The sequence below is a fragment of the Tachypleus tridentatus genome, chromosome 9, assembly GCF_004210375.1.
Source record: "Tachypleus tridentatus isolate NWPU-2018 chromosome 9, ASM421037v1, whole genome shotgun sequence".
NCBI classification, from domain to species: domain Eukaryota; kingdom Metazoa; phylum Arthropoda; class Merostomata; order Xiphosura; family Limulidae; genus Tachypleus; species Tachypleus tridentatus.
In genome coordinates, this window is record NC_134833.1 from 160,073,000 (window position 1) to 160,091,992 (window position 18,993).

Sequence of the window (18,993 nt, forward strand, 5' to 3'; positions counted from 1 at the left end):
TTTTAAGGGCTATGTGTAATTTGTAAGACTAGAAGGCAGCTAGTCATCACCACCCAACTCCCACTGTTCGAATAGTCGAACGTCATTATTTCTCGAGAGTAAGAATCAGCAAAACATGTTTTACGAAATCACTAGCGTATCTTCGAATATTGTTGACAAGTGAATTTTTGAGAATCTTGTCTAAATAAGTATAAAAGCAAGCTATCGCAACACGCGGAGAGACAGTTTTAGAATGCTGTTGATTTCCTTCAGTCATTAGGGAGCTATAATTGTGGCAAACTCTTATTAATCGAAAAATTACAATTATGTGATCGGGGAAGTTTATAGCTTTTGGTAAGTCGTTCAAATTCGGAAACTTAGCTTCGGACGTTGGTATTTCTACAAAGACATTATATAATTTCTTCTTTGAAAAACTTACGTGTGCCTGTGAAGCAGCGAGCTAGATTCGCCATCAAGTAAATTGTAGATGTATATCAACATAGGATTACTTCGCTCTCCGTGAAATGTTGGTAAAAGATTCAGTTCCAGACCAGATAGAAGACTGAGTATTATTTGTAAGTTTGTAAAACTTTTGTCTATAAACTATTATTTGGAATAACTATTTGTAATACCCGTTATTATCATTTTTTTTAATATTTGTATATTAATTTTTTTACTATGGACTCGTTCGGTGTGACCGAGCTCGTAACCACAATAAAACTATCAAAGTTTTCAAACTATAAGTCATAAGAGTATACGTTTTTTATAGTTAATTATATTACTCGTTGAACCGTGTCTAACCACTAATACCACTATGCAACGTGCAAATCACAAGGCGAACGTGCAGCTTACGTTATCGTGTCGAATTACGTAACACTCGAGTCTCACGCGAGTAAACCTTTTGAAAATTTTTTATCACTGTTATTATTATTTTTACTCATTCCCCTACTTAAAGCACGGATTAGTAACAACCATCACAGAAAAGTTGTTGCACTAGTAATCATTTGATACTGAAAACCGCCACAAGGTTTCTGTTGCACCAGAAACAACAATAATAGTCCTGTTTTGCTAGCAATCGTCATAATACTCTCGTGGTTTTAGTAATGTTAATAAAACTTTGGTTATGTCAGCAAAGGTAATAAAACTCTATACCAAAAACTATTATGAAACTTCTGTTGTAGCAGTACCGCCTTTCAACTCCTATTATACCACCAACCACATAAACTACTGTTGTACAAAAAAGCACCATAATTCCTCATTTCAGAAGAAACCATAATAAAATAAACATGATGCTAAGAAACATCACAAAGTTCCCATCTACCAGAAATCATAGTAAAACCAACATAATGCTAAGAAACATCACAAAGTTCCCATCTGACCAGAAACCATAATAAAACCAACATAATGCTAAGAAATATCACAAAGTTCCCATCTGACCAGAAACCATAATAAAACCAACATAATGCTAAGAAACATCACAAAGTTCCCATCTGACCAGAAACCATAATAAAACCAACATAATGCTAAGAAATATCACAAAGTTCCCATCTGACCAGAAACCATAATAAAACCAACATAATGCTAAGAAACATCACAAAGTTCCATCTGACCAGAAACCATAATAAAACCAACATAATGCTAAGAAATATCATAAAGTTCCCATCTGACCAGAAACCATAATAAAACCAACATAATGCTAAGAAATATCACAAAGTTCCCATCTGACCTGAAACCATAATAAAACCAACATAATGCTAAGAAATATCACAAAGTTCCCATCTGACCAGAAACCATAATAAAACCAACATAATGTTAAGAAATATCACAAAGTTCCCATCTGATCTGAAACCATAATAAAACCAACATAATGCTAAGAAATATCACAAAGTTCCCATCTGACCAGAAACCATAATAAAACCAACGTAATGCTAAGAAACATCACAAAGGTTCCATCTGACTAGAAACCATAATAAAACCAACGTAATGCTAAGAAACATCACAAAGGTTCCATCTGATCAGAAACCATAATAAAACCAACATCATGATAAGAAACATCACAAACAAAGAAACCATAATAAAACCAACATCATGATTTCACGTTTCACCAAAAACCATAATAAAACTTCTTTTGTACCAGTGAGTAGTACAAAGTTTTGTTGTACCACTGACCAACTTAAGTAACTTACACAAAATTTTGTTGTACCAATAATGAACATGAAACTTCTCTTGTACCAGTAACTAGTACAAAGTTTTGCTGTACCAGTTATCGACATACAACTGTTCTTATATCTGCAACGTTGACAAAACTTCTGTTGTACAAGTTATCAAAATTTAACTCGTGTTACATTAAGAATAATCACAAAAACCATATTTTTCCCAAACGATAAAACTTCAGTTAACACACTAAAATAATATGTTGTAATTAGAAAATATAAATTCCAGAATAAAGAACATCATGAAGCGAAATGTAATTATATTTCCAAATAATCTGAAATACGAGTAAGAAAGGGAGACCCTAAAATGCATTATGTTACTTATATTTATGTATTACTATTTTAAATTTTGAATTTCGCGCAAAGCTACTGGAGGGCTATCTGTGCTAGCCGTCCTTAATTTAGCAGTGTAAGACTCGAGGGAAGGTAGCTAGTCATTACCACCCACCGCCAACTCTTGGGCCACTCTTTTACCAACGAATAGTGGGATTGAGCGTCACATTATAACGCCCTCACGGCTGAAAGGGCAAGCATGTTTGGTGCGACAGAGATTCGAACCCGCGACCCTCGGATTACGAGTCGAACGCCTCAACACACTTGGTCATTCCGGGCCCTTAATGATATTTGCCATCCAGATTGATAAATACAGTTTTCTTTCTTGACATGGATGTATTTTAACACACAAATAATAAACAATTTATAATAACGGTTATTACGAATAATTATTTATATACAAAAATGTTACAAACTCACGAACAATATTCAGTCTTCTACATGGTCTGAAACTGAATATTTTATTGAATATTCAAGTCCACGACGAGTAAATTAATTCTGAGTTGATATTGCGACACTCTGCTTCAGCTAGCTAGCTTCGTTAGCCTCACGTCGCTCATAAGTTGACTTTTTGCTGACGAAGATATTTAATATCCTCTAAGAAATGCTAACGTCCAAACCTAATTCACTGATGTTCAATGGTTTGTAATGTTGAAATATATAAGTATTCCTGTTCAAATTATGTAGTTTTCCGATTAATAAGCGTAAATCACAATTATAGTTTCCGAGGATTAAAGTATACTGACTGTAGCTGATCAGTAACATTCTCTATCTCGGCATCTTGTGATGACTTGCTTTTATATACCAATCACGTAAGATTCTCGAACGTTCAACAATGTTCGAAAATACATTAGCGTTTTCGCAGAACAAATATTGATTCTTCCTCTCAAGAATCTACAAATGTAAAGAACAGACAGGCAGGACATGCACAATACACATCCAACAATATGCGTCACGTGCATCAAACTGAAACAAGTGTAAGCATTAAAATAAATGCATAACAGTAAATCCATTACAACAGAAAATCAGTAACACAGAAGCTAATGACGAAAGCACCTGGGAAACAATGCATAGTCTTGGACAGTGTACTACTGTAATGATGGTAAGTAGGTTACCGATCAGGCCAAGAGTGATCGATACGACAATACAAAAAGCAGCAAAGCACATAAACATTTTAAGTTCGTGTATTAAAGATGGTTGAATTACCAATCGTTTTTCACCCATCAATTCTAACCATTGATAACATGAGATGAAACCAATTTCAGTTTGTGTCTTGAAAAACAAATAAAATACAAAACGTGTAATCATTATTCTACGTTCACTTTACAACGATCAGTAAATGTTGTGATTTCAAACTTCTACGAGATTACTCACTGTAACTTGAGGTTTTCATTCAGCTTAAAGTGATCTTAAAGATATCCACGGTTTTTACTTAAATGTTTACCTCCAAATGAATACACAGCAAAACAGAGAATTTTAAAGAATATTTGTTTGTTTGTTTTTGAATTTCGCACAAAGCTACACGAGGGCTATCTGCGCTCGCCGTCCCTAATTTAGCAGTGTAAGACTAGAGGGAAGGCAGCTAGTCATCATCACCCACCGCCAACTCTTTGGCTACTCTTTTACCAAAGAATAGTGGGACTAACCGTCACACAATAATGCTCCCATGGCTTAAAGGGCGAGCATGTTTGGTGCGATTGGGATTCGAACCCGCGACCCTTAAAGAACATAAAAACTCAGACTATATCTTTGTAATTTTGTATTTAAAATATTTGAATTTTTCTCGTGGAGGAAGTACAATACATTTCATTTTCCACTGAACAAGACATAGGGTACAGAAATAGATATTTTTCTCAGTATTTATTGCATAATTCCTCGCTATTACAGAAACAGTAGATCTTCATCGTGATATCCACTAAACTAAGAGTTTCCACCATCTGGTGATAATATTAACAGATCTTCACCATGGTGGTCACAAAACGAGCTGTTGTGCTGATGAGCCATGAATAAGTGAAACTGCAGCCCACAACAGAGAGTAAAACTAATAAAAAAGACGATAGGTTTTTGTATCAGTGACTCTCTTTTTAACTTCACCTTGGTGAAAACGAAAACAAACTTTTGACACACACGTACAATCATTGAAAAGTTGATCCACTGTATAATATTGAATATTGTGTTAGACGAAATGCCACAACAAACGAACATCTGTTAAACTTGATATAAAAGAAATGTTGATTTAACAACATACCAAATGAATAGTGAATCTGTCCCGCCCAGCTTTTCAATTTCTTGTCAATGGCTCCCACTTACGATCTTCACGATGACGTGACCGGCAGTGTTAGCTGATGTTAAAATGTCATAAGAATATTATACGTTATTAACTCTGTTTGTTTTTGGAATTTCGCACAAAGCAAGGTCCATAAAGACATGGTTAGCCGAGGATGGTATGGAAGAACTTTACTGGCCTGCACAAAGCCCTGACATTGACCCCATCGATCACCTTTGGGATGAATTGGAACGCCGACTGCGAGCCAGGCCTTCTCGCTCGACATTAGTGCCCGACCTCACTGATGTTCTTGTGGCTGAATAGAATGCGAATCGCCGCAGCCATGTCCAAAAATTTAGTGAAAAGACTTTCTAGAAGAGTAAAGGCTGTCATAACAGCAAAGGGAGGCTAACTCCATATTAATGTCCATGGCTTTGGAATGAGATGTTTAACAAGCACATGTGGGTGCGATGGTCGGATGTCCACATACTTTGGGTCATGTAGTGTATGTTACTAAGGTGGAGGCCTTACTAAGGATACTTTTCTGTAAACTGATGGCCTTACAAGGCATACTGTATGTGTTTTAGAAAGGTAGATAGTGTTTCTATAGAAAGGCAATGTTATTATGTTTCTGCAGGATCACATACAGATTTCAATTCGTCTGAATATATGTGTGGTGATTTCGTTTATACATTATTTGTACTACAAACACTTTACAAAGGCACATGATGTTACCAGGTGGAGTGTGTTACTTAGGTTCTGTAAGCGGATGCTATTACTTGGTAAATTGTATTACTAAGGTTAGTAATGCTATAGTGGATAATGTTTGTGCAAATAGATAGTAAAATCGGGTGAGGAGCTCATAATAGTGTTTCAATGTGTCTCAACATGTGATTATAATATCAATATTGTAGTTTTCACGTCTAAATGTTAATTATATGTTCGATAGAGTATAAGTTGTTTGTTTTTGAATTTCGCACAAAGCTACTCGAGGGCTATCTGTGCTAGCCGTCCCTAATTTAGCAGTGTAAGACTAGAGGGAAGGCAGCTAGTCATCACCACCCACCGCCAACTCTTGGGCTACTCTTTTGCCAACGAATAGTGGGATTGACCGTTACTTTATAACGCCCCCATGGCTGAAAGGGCGAGCATGTTTGGCGCGACCCTCGGATTGCGTAGCGTACGCCTTAACGCGCTAGGCCATGCCAGGCTGTTATTAACTCATTTAATTAATATGTTAATTTATTTGAATATTTTCGTCTTTCATCTTATTAAAATTAACGAAATTCTCAATAAAAAGTGCAAAGGTTTGAAGGAAATGCAGTTTGGAACCATCAAGAGAGTACTTTAAACAATGTTCTAATTCCAATGTTATAATTCATGAAGTAAAACACAGAACAAATTATAGTATTTTTATAATATGGAAAAACTGAAACACAGAGTATATTATCATTTCGAGATATACGTCACAAACGAAAATGTGTTGGTCTTAAATTTTTAAATGTTAACTCTATAACGGTAAGAAACCCACACACCTTACCTCATTCTCAAATCTCAACCAGTCCTGGTATCCCTATATAGAATACCACATTTCCAAACTAATTAAACATTTCCTGCCATTTTAACTTTTTCCATTTGCTATGGCTCAATTAATTACACTTTGTAATTAATGTATCCGAATTAAGTTTGTTGATTTTTAGTATAACGTTTTTCTCTTATTTCTGTTTTATATTTTAAATGGTAGCATGTATTTGTTAGTTTCGAGATGTTGCATTTATACGTGTCTATAAGGCAGGCCACAGCAACCCAAACCCCTAGTACTAGAAAGCAGAACAAGAAACTTAACAAATCTTGCTTCCCGATTGGTATATTTAATAGAAATGATCACTTAATAATGTGTAACATTAAAATTGTTGTTACATGTTTTATTGTTTGTTTGGTGGATTACTTTCAAATTTGGTTAAATGTTCAGCTCATGTAATGATAACTAAAATAATGTTTGTCACACGTAGCTTTTACCAATAAACCTAATGTACATTATATTATTTTCTTATTATAACCTAGGCCCGGCATGGCCAGGTTGGTTAAAGCATTCGACTCGTAATCTGAGGGTCGCGGGTTCGAATCTACCTTGCACCAAATATGCTCCCCCTTTCAGCTGAAGGGGGCGTTATAATGTTAGATTAATCCCACTATTCTTTGATAAAACAGTAGCTCAATAGTTGGCGGTGGGTGGTGATTACTAGCTGCCTTCCCTCTAGTCTTACACTGCTACATTAAGGACGGCTAGCGCAGATAGCCCTCGTGTAGCTCTACGCGAAATTCCAAAACAAACTCATTATGACCAAAGCGCCCCCAAGTGCCAACTAATATAGTAAGCAAAACAGAAGTACAACTCAGCACAGTATAATAACCACAGTGATTATGTAACACAGTAAAGCTTTTTATAGACACTGGGATTAAAAATTAGAATGTTACGATTTATTGTCATCGCGCTAATTAACAATTGAGACAACTCCACGTTACAGCACAAAGGGGTTTAACACTCACAAAGTATCACTGAAAAACCCATCTGTGATGAATGAACCCCGAGGCATTAAAAGGGAGATTCCAAATACAGTAGATAAAACCAGAAACACAGGCTAACAATGAAGATGGCTGTAGTACTGTGAATACGTGGGCACCTGACTAGAGCAACAATAGTAAGATACCACATATGTCAACAATGTTTAAAACAATAATGCAAAAATCAGCAAAGTACATGACACCAGCTAGTTCTGGAGAGACAGGAATTATGGGATAAAAGAGTTCAAGATAAGTTTCAGTGTTGTTTTGTGCAGTTTTGAGATGGCAAAATAGAAGCCGCCATTACTGGTCTTTCTTGAATAATGTCTTAAATTATTATTTTTATTCACTTTCAGATACTAAACATTAAATCTTTTAAATAACAAAAATGTTTTTTTTATAGGCAAGGGAAAAACCACGTTATGATTTTAGTGGAAACAACTTTACAAGTCGGATGAATAAATTAGAGTAGTGTGGTAATTAGTCTTGAAAAAAATAATTTTAATATTTCTGCACTTCTATTATTATAATTAAATTTATCTAACTTTCGCAGTCACTACATTCATCTGTATACTTGTAAAAAAAACCCATTGATATATATTAGTATTCTAATTCTATTCGTAAGGTATATCTCAGTTTAGAATATGCAAATCAACTCGTATCAACACTACACATACATTTGGAAGTGTAAGGGTTATGTTTTATAATTGTATTACTGTTTACTGATATATTAACATAATCAATCAAGACTTTTATACCAAAGTATCCTATTTTAAAACAATTTTAACCTGAACAACATTATATTCAGACCTATAATGTTGTCACATGAGAAGAGAGTGTTTTTTAAACCTGATGTTTCCGTTTCACACCTTTAGTCAATCAAGATGTAATCAAATTCAATGTGGAAGTAAGTGACATTAAATATAAGACTGTAACTTTCTGCTACACCGGATCCAGCACGTGGAAACAGTTGTGAGGAAGTGACGTGTGACAGGATCTCAACAAAACTTCCTTATGTCACAGCCAATTTCTGAAGTGTCGTAATCAAGGAACATGATGACAATCGTTTGTTGATTTTAGATTTGATATGAAGTTAACATAAAACAAATCATGGTTGGTGTCAGACTTTAGGCTACAAACTATTACGTGAAACGATCATAAAAAAACAGTGAAGTAAGAAAAACTTTGATTTGGATTTGTGATGGTTTTTATTGCGAATCCAGTATCTTCAGTTTGGGTACAAATCAAATATTACGTATACGTTCGAGGATGGTGTAACTACACCATCAGTGACTCTTTCAAAAGGAAATATGTTGTTATTTAATGACAGTGTATTACATGTATGATATTTTAGAAATTAATAATGAAAATAAAATAAAGTTTCGTCACAAACTGTAGTTTTAGTTTTGGATTGTTTAATATCCACGGGAAGCTACACCAGCGCTAATTTCGCTAACTGTCCCTACTTTAGGAGTGATACACTAGACGATGGTTTTTCAAACTATGCTCCGCCATAGTTGTCTGGGGCTCCGCAAAGAAATTTTATAATGTTAATATTTTTTCCTAAAACTATATAATTGAATCAGAATACGCTGTACAAAAAAATAATATATATATATATATATATATATATATATATATATATATAATACAACATGTTTATCGCGTATTGGGCCTTATAATATCTTATTAAGGTTAACGTCAGGCGATTTTATTTAGCTTAGAGCAGTGGTTCTTCAACTTTTTCAGTGTTTGCACCCCTTTCAAATCAGTAATCATTTCTCGCACCCCCTGGAAGCAAAAATGTTTCTTCTTAGGAGAAATATAAAGCATACTCATATGTAAAAATATAGATTTGCTTTAATTATTCATGGGCATCCTCGCACCCCTTGGGAATCATCTTCGCACCCCCTAGGGGTGCGGGCACCCCTGGTTAAGAACCCCTGGCTTAGAGGAAGTTTTCGTGGTGAAAGTGCTAATACAATCTCAATTAACTTTGACAGTGGAACCACTGATTGCTGTTAAATATGGCACCATCACACGATCGCATGCGTCTTTGGAGATGCAAGGTAGCCTAGTAATTTACGTATGAAACATTGATCAACCCTGGGTAGTAATGCTAATTAAAACCCAGATCTGTATTAGCGACTAAATCTCGAACGAAACGAAAAAAAAATGAAACATGACGTCATAGTTGAGAATTGTCTAAATTTGAAACATTGTGATACATTAGATGCAGTACCAGTTGTTTCAATTTCAAAGTATATTTATATGAAATATAATTCTATTTATGATAATTGTAACTGGTAATTAGGGTAGATTAGATTCATTGTAGTTTAATTGGACAAGCTTAGTAACAGTGAACTCTGTGACGTCATACGTCCACATGACGTCATATTTCATTTTGATTCATTTATTTTGAGACTTAAACGCACGTCAGATCTAACTTAATATTTTGTTATTTGCCTTTAAAATTTCTGTTAAATGTAAAAATAATAGGTTACCATTTTCCTTAAGAAAAATATTGTCGCGGTCTAGCGCTTTTTAACAAATCTGTGTTACTGACTTCGTTATGGCATTACTGATGTTTTGTTTTTAATTTCGCGCAAAGCTGCACGAGGGCTATCTGCGCTAGTTGTCCCTAATTTAGCAGTGTAAGACTAGAAGAAAGGCAGCTAGTAATCACCACCCACCGCCAACTCTTTTACCAACGAATAGTGGGATTGACCGTTACATTATAATGTCCCTACGGCTGAAAGGGCGAGCATATTTGGTGCTGCCGGGATTCGAACCCGCGACCCTCGGATTACGAGTCGAACGCCTTAACCCACCTGGCCACGCTGGGCCCTATGAAGATGGATATGTCTGAGGAGCGCATTAGGCATATAATGCTTTACGAGTTTAAAAAAGGCAACAGCGAAGCAGAAACTACACAAAACATTCAAGGTGTTTATGGTGTGGAGTCTTTCAATGAAAGAAAATGTTAAAGGTGGTTTCAGAAGTTCAGATCAGGTGACTACAGCTTAAGTGATGCGCCACGTTCAGGTCGTCCTGTTGAGTATAATGACTTGATGAAGATTGTGCTGTAACAGGTGAAGAACTAGCATAGAAGCTTCATTCAACAGTTCGCTGTCATCTGCAACAGCTTGGAAAGGTGTAAATATTTGGAAAATTGGTCCCCCATGATTTGACAGAAGCCAACCTTTGAGCAAGAGTGGACATTTGCATTTCTCTGCACTCTCGTGAACGTAACTTCTTTTTTTGGACAGGTTGGTGAGTGGAGGTGAAAAATGGACATACAAAAATGTCCCAAAATGGACCTCCACCCTGGTAAAGTCTTGTTAAGTGTTTAGTGGGATATTGTTGGTGTGATCCACTTTGAATTGCTGTCACTCAATATAAAGATTACATCAGACTTCCATTGTCAACAGTTAGTGCTTGAATGTTGCACAAAAAGATGCCTGCTTTGATCAGTCGTAAAGGTGTTGTGTTACACCAGGATAATGCACGGCCCCATACAGCGAGCATCACATCTGTAAAAAGATTGAAGAGCTAGACTGGGAAAACTTCCACATCCTTCTTATTCTCCAGACCTTGCCCCATTCTGATTATCATATATTCCAAAGTTTGCAAAACTATTTTGATGGTAAAGAGCTTGGAACACATGAAGATGTTAAAACTACCCTCCAAAGCCCAAGAATTTTACAGAAGTGGCATTCAGAAACTTGCGAATTATTGGCAGGAAGTAATTAATAATAATGAAACATACATTATTGATTAAATAACATTAAAAGCGTTTGGAATCCTTTCTCTTTTTCTGAACCTAAAATTGGACATCAATTTAGGGATGACCTGATATTTCAAGTATATTCTAAATTCTATATTCACCAAAATAAATCTACATTTTAACATCAGATTTTCCATGAAGTCGTGCCAAACGGAAGAATAACATCAAAGTTCCACAAAAGGATGTATTGTTAAGGTGGTAACCTCGCATGTTGCTGTACTTGACATAATCAACGTCCATATAAGTAAAACGATTAATTCTTTTTTTTTTAGGCTCTACTATGGTCATATAAACGAATAGCATTAGTAGGTATTTTGTGCGTGTTTTACAAAGGTGAGTAGTGTTACTACACTTCTGTAGGACTGCTCACAGATTTCAACCCGTCTGATCATATGTTTATGGACTTCATTCGTATATTAAACTATATTTAATGTTTTCTTCAAAAGCAAATGGTGTTACTAGGTGGCGTACGTTTGCAAGTTCGATAGGCAGTATTGATTCGCAAATTATATTACTTTGGCTAGCACTTCTAGAGCAGATTAAGTTTCTGTAAACGTTCAGTGGTGTGATGAACTCATAAAAAGGTAGCTCAACATGTTATTATGTCATCAATGTCTAGATTTAATAATATGTCCTGAAAAGATACAAGTAAAACCATTATTTAACGAGACAACTGTTCTCGCATAATGTATTACGTATGTCAGTTTTTATCACAGTATCGTAATTTATCCATTACTTGTACCAGGTAAATATTACAACATAGCAAATAACCTACTTTACAGACTTTTACAATTGTACGTTCTGAAAATATTTTATAATACCTAATGTTTATTTTTATAAATATTGAAAGAAACAGTTATATTATAATAATTATTTATTATAATTTATAATTGGGGAGCAGATCAATGTTCTATGTTAAAGGTATATCGTGCTCTTATTCAATCAAAACTCGACTATGGATCAATGGTCTATGGCTCTGCCAGACCCTCAGCCTTAAGGATGCTAGACCCCATTCATCACCAAGGACTTCGACTCTGCACTGGGGCTTTCCACTCCTCTCCAGTTTAAAGCTTATATGTTGAATCTCATGAACCTTCTCTGCACCTTCGCCGTTTGCAACTATCTTTACTATATTTTTCGAAACTTCATTCCTTACCAAAGCATCCCACCTGGGGATGTGTTTTCCTTCTTCAGTGGGCCGTACTTTTTCAGAACAGAAGTTTTGCCATTGCTCCGATTGGCCTTCGCATCCAGGCACAATTGGATGACTTGGGTTCTGTCCTTGGATAACATTACAGATTCCACAGGTCAGCCCATCCCACTGTGGCTTATTACAGCCCCCAAAATGTGGCCTTTCTTTCAGTCATCTGAAAAAGGCAGATACTGCAGATTGGAAGTACCGTCTTTTATTTAATGAACATCTTTCGAACAATCATTCCACTCCCATTTATACAGATGGTTCCAAATCAGGTGATTCAGTGGGCTCTGCTATGGTTTGCTGCAGTTCAGTGGTTGCGCGCAGAACACAGCGTCTGTGTTCACTGCCTAACTGTATGCCATATATCTTACCCTGGATCATATTGAAGCTGAGCAGTTCTCCAACTGCACTATTCATACTGACTCGCTTAGTTCTATACTGGCCCTGGAATCGCTAAACATTGGTTCACACTCTGTTCTCGCTGATATTCAAAACCGACTGACCCATTTCTCATTAACTGCTACTTTTATCCAGTTTTTCTGGATACCAGGCCATGTTGGTATTCATGGGAGCTAGCTTGCAGACACGGCAGCTAAATCTATCTGCTCTGGCACTATCACCACTGTGCTTATTCCGTACATGGACTATGGTCTTGTATTCAAGGCTCGGCTCCGTGCCAGCTGGCAGTCCACTTGGAGTAACGTGACAACAAGCTTTTTCAAATAAAACCCTATATTGGACTTTGGCCGTCTAGCTTCTGTAAGGTTCGGAAGGAGAAAGTTGTTCTAACTAGACTACGCGTTGGTCACAGTTTTTAACTCATTGTTTTCTTTTATCTGGAACTGATGCACCAGTGTGTAGTCTGTGTAACACTCAAATCACTATCAGCCACATTTTACTTTCTTGCCATCGTTACAATTCTCAACGACGGCACTATTTTAAACATGTTCTGTCCCAGGGTTTGTCTGTGACATTGGACAGTGTTATTGGTGATGGTGACACTGTCCACCTTGATAAAGTTTTTAGTTTTTTAATGGCCATTAATCTTTTTAATCTCATTTAAGTGTTGGATATTTATTCATTACGCCTTTTTAAATGTGGTTCCCTTTTCACAGTTTCATTCTCTCTAATTCAATTTGACAATGAAAAATGGCCAGAACATTAAATAACTCGACACCAGGACTGGAAAGGCCAACTTCAGGTGACTAACGCTGCTGTTTGAAATATCCGTTTGAACTGTCCGTTAGTCATCCTGGCGAGTTGTTATTCCAATTTTGCTGCATGTTTTTTAAATTGCCAAAGTGATGTGTTAGGGTTGGACCCCTCAACCACAAGGATCCTCTCCTCCCCTTCACGAGTCGCCACGCACAGCAAACACGTGGGTGATGTTTAGATCCCAGAGAAGGTAACCAGACAGAACAGAACCTTCCTTGGGAGGTCCCCTCACCACGTACAGGAATCCATACCGATGGGGGTATCAAGAAAAACTGGATAGAAGAATATGATAAAATATGAGTATGGCCTCCACGGGTGTATTGAGTGAAAAAGCCAGGACGAGCACATGCTGAATGACCACCATTACCACCCACCTCCATGTACTCACATCAGTCAAACAACCTGTAATTTCTGTACATAGAAAATTGCCAAAAGGTGACTGCATTGGCAGGTTTCACAAACATTTCCCGTAAAGACACACACACAGGATAAGAATCTAACAAATCCTTAATGTCATCTATATTCCAATGAAAACCTTGAGTTCCACCGTGTTAAAGTGGCCATTTTTTATTTATGTGGAGGAGAACTGGGCAGAGAACCCTTCTGTTTTCGACCACTTTTTTTTGGAAGGAGGTCTATCAACCATCATGGATCCTGTCCTGGGGTGAGTACGCAGGTATCTGTCTGTGGATGAAAATTCCAGTGACTGAGGGTAAAAATGAATAATTGTTTTGTATCTTAGGACTCGAGAAGACGGACCCACATAAATGCTTGCCCCCGAAGCCAAGGGAAGTGGACTCAAGAGGAGCCACCAGAAAAGTTGTGGGGATAGAGATGGAGGCAGACGTAGACTTGTCAACTCTTTTAACCATGAAGGGAAAAAAGACTCTTCAGATGCCTTGCAAACGAATGTTCAAGGAATGGAGAGATCTTAATGCACTCTCACTCTAGTAGAATGGAGTACCTCAGCACATGTCCGAGAGTGAGTGGAGGACAATAACATCCAAACCTCAGGGTAGAGATATTGTTCACAGTCTTCAAATGTTGCACCTCTTTTTTCCACCACCCAATTAGGGCAAGAACTAGAGTAAGAAGTGTGTGAACCATTACAGTTAACACAGTGTGGTTCAAGTTGCTACTCAAAGGCATCATGGTCTTTGCCACTACAATGAGCACATGTCAAAGAACCATGACATGGTGTCTTTTAGTGACCAAACTGCTGAAACTGGTAAGAGAGAGAGTTAGGAGTGTATGGATGTACTTTACAGTTCAGATAACCTGCCTTGACTGTGGTAGGTGGACGTAGTGATGAGTGCATAATGAGAAATCTAGGAACAGAAACCAACTGCGATTGTTGAACAGAAGCATCCATTCATGGTCGTTTACCAATTATCCTTTTCTCTCAGTTTTATTTATTTTTTCTTTATGAATGGGGTATCCATAATAAAGAACATTTCTGTGCCCACTGTCCTCACCCACCACAGAGCCCTATGAAGGGATGCGCTGCAATGCCAAACAGCGACACTGCAACTATGCCAGGATCTCATGAGCACTATACCCAAACACCAGCATCAGACACAATGTCCACAACACTTGTTTATAACGTCTAACACTAATACTCAGTTGACCCTAACTGTACAGGACCGGCAAACTGACCCTGAGGGGGCCACTCCAAGGCTACCCGTCTACAGGACTTGAAGGCCAAAGTAACGAGTTAGAGTCCTCAACCAGCAGGATTCTCTTCTACCCTTTACAAGTCACCACGCACAGATAATACGTGTTTGGATATTCAAATCTCAGAAGGGGTAACCTGAAAGTACAGAACCTTCTCTAAAAGATCCTGTAACCACGTACAGGAATCCACCTCAAGGGGAAATTTAATGTATATGTTACTTATAAACCAAAAACTGTAATTGTGATATGGATGAAAAGGAGGACAAATAATGGTAAAAACAATATTACACAAATCACATAAAATCTTAATTTTAAGACTGATTGGAACTATAAAGTTAGCACCCTGAGATACATTGAACTACATCATCCTCTAGTGATTCATACACAAACTATCTGTGGCCCAGCATGGCCAAGCGTGTTAAGGCGTTCGACTCGTAATCCGAGGGTCGCGGGTTCGAAACCCGGTCGCACCAAACATGCTCGTCCTTTCAGCCGTGGGGGCGTTATAATGTGACGTTCAATCTAACTATTCCTTGGTAAAAGAGTAGCCCAAGAGTTGGCGGTGGGTGGTGATGACTAGCTGCCTTCCCTCTAGTTGTACACTGCTAAATTAGATAGCCTTCGAGTAGCTTTGCGCGAAATTAAAAAACAAAACAAAACATAACATAACATGGCCACTGGTGACACGTAATGAAATTACGAATACAAGTAATAAGCCCTCTAGTGCCACTTCACTGAGCTGATAGGATGTTCACCCCCAGACAGCAACGCTCACTGCTGAGGCTTGGTGGAACTGTGACGTAACAGTCTCTGATGGATTGTACTATTCCCTAAGGCAGCCAATTAGCGTGCATTTTCTGAGTATCCTCAGAACTACTATTTCAACAAGGCTTTGCTATCAGCAAGTACAAGTAGTTCACACAGATACAAGAATATATATATTATGGACAAAGAGATCACATGGCTGAACATTACTTAACAATATAGTAAAAGTTATTTGACATTCTGATTTGTTGGTTTAAAACGAGACTGTTTTGTTCAATTAAAATTGATTTAATGCAACTTACGAACAATAGGTAGCAGCACTCTATACAGAGCAAAGATGGCGGAGAACATGCAAGAAACGAGCTATTTAACAGGAACGATTTTAAAACATTTTCCTTCATTATATTAACGTCCAGAATATCAGTAGATAAGACAACTTCAATCCTAACAGTATGGGGTATCCAGAAACTCCAATACAGGAACAAAATAAAGGCATGGTCATTATTGCCTGAAACTCATTATAACATTCAAATATTGATATGAACATGAATCTCAAAACAAAAATTATCACCATTGGGCTCTGATACTGATTCAGAATCAACTAATTCTACCACTTCTGTTAACTTGTCAAAAGCCATGAATAGAAAAAAACACATCTGCACAAAATTTATTAAGCCACAAATAAGAAAATCCTGTAGCAACAGCTACCAACAATGTCATTACCATTAAAATAAACCAGCAGTTATTACAGAAGGCATTATGATTAGCTTGCAATCCAGGGTAACTGAGTAATCAAAACAAATAAAAAACAAGTCAAACAGGTGAATTGACTCCACCCACAGCAATCATCCTCATCAGTCCTACAACAGACACAGTTCTTCAGTGATATAAATGTAGGCATACTAGAGCAGCCTGTACCACCAATCCAATATGCAGATACAGTGGTCAACATCTACTTGAATAATGCCCTAATCAATATGAAAACATCTACTGTTTCAACTGCAGCAGCCCTGTGCAACCTCATATCGTGGCTGACCATGTACACACAACTAACTAACATCAGAATGCAATGATCCCAACCATCACAGCATCACCAACTCAACCAGCCTCACAAAATCCATGGCTTCTTGAAACTCTACAAAGATCTCGTGGCCTACCACTCTCACCAACCATAGACTTGTGCTAATGCAGTTAGACCACATCAACTTCAAATGCACTCCTTAACAACATGATGGATTACATAGTAGCCCATGAACATTACTTAACACAACCAAAGAGGAGATACATTCACTCAATTTGAACAACTCAGATCTTCTCTCACTCAATGACTATATCATGCTGAAAAGACAGGACTTTCTACCAAAGGTAACTAAGTATATAAGCTCTTACATGTTAACATATTAACATACACAAAACCTAAACTACAAAGATTTGAGTTACTTGGACTATGCAGCAAATTAGACATAGATGTCATAAGCTTAAATACATGATTTAAGTGTCTCCAATCATTTCTGCTTATCCAATTAACATGTTATCAAAATGCAGTGGTCCAGGTAAAAATGATGTAGCATTACCGTATTAAAATGATTTAAAAGCAACTTTACCAAACAACCCAAAATTCAATAACAACAGTTAATGTATTTTATGTAATATTTCCCATCCATTGCTCATTAAGGAAGTTTTGTATCCCCTCTTACCACTCTGACAGAGCATGCATGAAGTCAGTGATTATTGAATATTCAACCCTTTCAAACAATGAATTTTAGTAATCTACACTCTAAACATCTAAAATGTAGTTGTCTTTTTACCAATTATGGTGGAGGTATCTTACGACAGTTCACAGAAAATAATGAACAACCATGACGTGACATATCCATATGGATATAAAACATCTTTGACTTAACAACAGTCACAGATCCATTAATGTCTCATGTATCCAATTTCAAACTTCATGATAATATGATGGAATCTCAACCCTGTTTTGATTAACCTCTTTACAACCATTAAAGACAGAGCTGCTAATTACCTGTTAACCCCAGTTTTTACATTCATCTAAATCAAATATGAAATTTTTAAAACTACTGTTATCAAATTCTCACCAGAGATGCATGGCTACTCCAGATGAAATAAATAAGTCCTCCCAACCACTGAAACAATTTCCACTGATATAAAAACATGAAATAAACTTTGGTATATCTTCAATTGTGGAAATTAACTACAGAAAATTCAGTCTTGTCACCAACAGATGCCAACTGTACCGTTTATTCCTCACTACATGATAGTCACCAACAGATGTCAACTGTACCGTTTATTCCTCACTACATGATAGTCACCAACAGATGTCAACTGTACCGTTTATTCCTCACTACATGATAGTCACCAACAGATGTCAACTGTACCGTTTATTCCTCACTACATGATAGTCACCAACAGATGTCAACTGTACCGTTTATTCCTCACTACATGATAGTCACCAACAGATGTCAACTGTACCGTTTATTCCTCACTACATGATAGTCACCAACAGATGTCAACTGTACCGTTTATTCCTCACTACATGATAGTCACCAACAGATGTCAACTGTACTGTTTATTCCTCACTACATGACAGTCACCAACAGATGTCAACTGTACCGTTTATTCCTCACTACATGATAGTCACCAACAGATGTCAACTGTACTGTTTATTCCTCACTACATGATAGTCACCAACAGATGTCAACTGTACAGTTTATTCCTCACTACATGATAGTCACCAACAGATGTCAACTGTACTGTTTATTCCTCACTACATGATAGTCACCAACAGATGTCAACTGTACTGTTTATTCCTCACTACATGATAGTCACCAACAGATGTCAACTGTACTGTTTATTCCTCACTACATGACAGTCACCAACAGATGTCAACTGTACTGTTTATTCCTCACTACATGATATATTTCTCAAGCTGCTCATAAATGGCAAACACAGCTTGATCAAAAAATTAAGCAACAAC

General features: G+C 37.0%; 1 long non-coding RNA gene across 1 annotated transcript in view; it reads left to right on the forward strand.

Annotated features, from left to right (window-relative positions):
* Nucleotides 1-94: 94 nt before the first annotated feature.
* The window catches only part of LOC143226812 (uncharacterized), a 43,277-nt gene continuing 24,378 nt past the window's right edge, over nucleotides 95-18,993 (forward strand). The window contains exon 1 of the long non-coding RNA XR_013014753.1: nucleotides 95-554. This is a non-coding gene — a long non-coding RNA (uncharacterized LOC143226812). The remainder of the gene's footprint in view (nucleotides 555-18,993) is intronic.